This window comes from Vicia villosa, linkage group LG2 (genome assembly GCF_029867415.1).
Source record: "Vicia villosa cultivar HV-30 ecotype Madison, WI linkage group LG2, Vvil1.0, whole genome shotgun sequence".
NCBI classification, from domain to species: Eukaryota; Viridiplantae; Streptophyta; class Magnoliopsida; order Fabales; family Fabaceae; genus Vicia; species Vicia villosa.
Window position 1 is genome coordinate 109482982 of NC_081181.1, and position 3098 is coordinate 109486079.

At 31.1% G+C, this 3098-nt stretch overlaps 1 long non-coding RNA gene across 1 annotated transcript; it reads left to right on the forward strand.

The window, feature by feature from the left end:
- The first annotated feature begins 973 nt into the window (after positions 1-973).
- LOC131646605 (uncharacterized) lies at positions 974-2647 on the forward strand. The gene is made up of 3 exons (XR_009297534.1): positions 974-1428; positions 1555-1613; positions 1998-2647. It is a non-coding gene; the product is annotated as an uncharacterized LOC131646605 (long non-coding RNA).
- Positions 2648-3098: the final 451 nt, after the last annotated feature.

Consider the following 3098-nt stretch of genomic DNA (forward strand, 5'->3'; position numbering starts at 1 on the left):
CGGCGGCAGAGGAGGTCCCGGGGAGGGCGGGTTAGGCATACCCAGTAGGGGTTCGGGTTTTATTTTTTGTATTCGGATTATATATTTCGCACACTATGACTCGGTCTGTATATATTATTTGAATTTTATTTATTATATTAGTATTTTACGTTGATATGTCGTTTGTTTTGTTCGGCGTTTTCGTTTTGTATATATTACTCGTTTTGTATACATTTCGTACGGGACTATTAGAAAAAGCATTAAAAAAAAAGAGACTTTTGCATAATTCGGAAATGCACTTCCGAAACACCCTAAAATCTGGAAAAAAAAGTGTTTTCGAAAGTGCATCTCCGAAAACACCCTCAATTTGGTGTTTTCGGAGATGCACTTTCGAAGTCTGGGAAAATTTAGAAAAAAAAAATATTTTGGAAATGAATTTTCGAAACAGGGGTAAAGTGGGATTTTCGCTGGGGTTGACCCATAGGGAGGTGGATAAAGAAAAAACCCAAAAATATCAACTACAAAGAGTGTGCGAGAGATAGGATGAGGGAGAGATATTGAATGGTACACAAACGACCCTCATTATAGACACCGGGACATAATTTAGACAATTTTTCGTAAAATTTCTGATTCCTATAAATTTTCTCAACGAAAAATAATCATATTCAAGACATACTCGATATTAAGTATGAGAATATAAATTTTTCATATTATTTTATTTATTATTCTAGATTCGTCTCTTCCAGTAAAGATGACAAATGACGTGTAAGTACACTGAATTGTGTAAAAAAAGAATAATTTGATTTTGAGTGAATGGTTTGTTGGAAACAGTAACGGTATACTAGGGGTGGACAAAGTAACACCACCCGCATGTAACCGTCCGATCCGTTAGCAAATGTGAGATTCGGGTCGGTTTTGTTCGGACCATGGGTTGGTTCGGAAAGCAACATAGGGTTGTTATGGGTTTTTCCGGACGGGTTCGGACAATGAATTTAGGCCCGTCGGAAACCGAACCGAACCGGTCTAACAATATATTTTATTTTTATTTTTATAATATCACTATATTGATTAGGGTTTGAGTCATGAGCCAGAATATATATTGTTACATTCTTCTTCTTCCCAAGCCAAAGTCGCCTCCACTCTCAGTCTCTCTTCTCTACTTCTTCACACAGTTTCTCTTCTTCATTTCTTCAGTCTCCACTCTCTACTTTCATCTCTCTCACATACTCTAGATATGTGTTTGAATCTGTGTAATAATCATCTACCAAACTCAAACCTTATCCCCAAATCACAGAAAGGAGATACACAGCGACTTTGCCCTTTGCAGTTTCCCTCTCCACCATTTTTAGTCACTCTTAAACAATCTTTTATATTCTCACACTAACATACCATTTTAATTTTTGGAACCCAAACCCTAAACCCCAAATTTTTGTTAAAGTTCATTTAAAGGTAACATTTTTAAAATTTAAAGGTAACATTTTTAAAATCAAAAACCTCCGTTTCACTTTGATTATGTTTTTTTGGCCATTATTATTATAGGTTTCTTTGCTCATGATTTGTTTGATTTTTATGCAGTTGCTAATACAATGAATCTCACATGACAGGACATGCTTATCACTTGAATACTCAAAAAGGTTAGTACTTTGTGTATTTGTTTAACATCTAGAGTTTTTGTTTGACTACTTTTAAACCCCTAGTAGTTGGTTTATGTGATTTATGCACTATTGTGATTTAGAGTTAGTGTTTGTTTAAATTTAAGGTTTGTGTTTTTGTTTTTGTTTATTTGTGTATCTCTAAAAGTGATTTAGGGTTAAGATCTTGTAATATGTAATCTATGGATCTGATGAAATATAATGGTTTTGTGTTTAAAAATTGTTGTGTTTTGATGTGGTTTTGTGTTTAAAAATGGTTGTGTTTTGATGTTCTTATAATATGTAATGTATGGATCTGATATGTAATGTATGGATCTGATGACTATAATGGTTTTGTGTTAAAAAATGTTTGTTTTGATCTTGCAGGTTGAAAGATAATAAAAGTTTTCATGGATGATATAATAATGAAGAACCAATGAATTCTTGAAACATCCTAGAGGTAAAACTTTGTTTTTGTCTTTCAGATAATCAAAATATTGGTGTATATTGTTTTTGAATCATAATTTCTAATCATCCTTGTAGATCCCTCCATTGACAACAACAATACTGCAGGGATTAAAGTAAAAATCCATACCATGAGCAAAAATGTATACCAAGAGTTTGTCTATTATTTACTATGATTATAAATATGCTAAGTTTCTATTTGTTAATATCATAGAAATATTATGTAAGTGTTTGATATATTAAGTTTCTATCTTTTTCTCCATAGAACTTATGAACAGGTAGAAGCAAGGAAGGGGTTTTACTTAGAGCAATTAACAAGATCATTTAAATTATCTTTTTCTACATGGAACTTATGAACAGGTAGAACAGGTAGAAGTAAGGAAGGAGTTCCACTTAGAGCAATGAACAAGATCATTTAAATTTTTTAAGATCTTAGTATTTGTGTTTATGTGATTTTTAATTTTTTTTGAAGGACTTGAAAGGACTGCATTTTATTGATGTATTGTGTTATAGTTTTTTATTTGTCTTCATGTTGAATCTGTTTCTGTTTGGTGTATCTTACTATTAAGTGATTAAAGTCATTAAGTTATGTTATATATTAATTTGGTTGATTTAGGTCTATATTTAATCAAGACAATTTATTGATATTTATTTTAAATTTAATTGTGTTGATTTGTTATAATAACTTGAATTTTTCCATGTAAAATTTGGGTCTGGTCTTCCAGTTTTATTTGCTATTATTAAGATGGAGAAGAAATTGTAATATTGAGAATTTCAGAATGTATTTGCTTAGAAATAATTAAAACTTTTTTATTCAAATAATTATTATTTATTTTATAAAAGACCAATTTATTTTGTCATTTTTTGAATTATAGTAAAACTCATTGGAATGTAATTGGGCTGTAAATTTGAGTGGCCCATTAACATAAGAATTTTAAAAAATGAAAAAAAAATATTGACCTAATTACCATTGCAAACCGAAATAAACCGGTCAAGTTACCCGAACCCGGTTCAACCCGAATC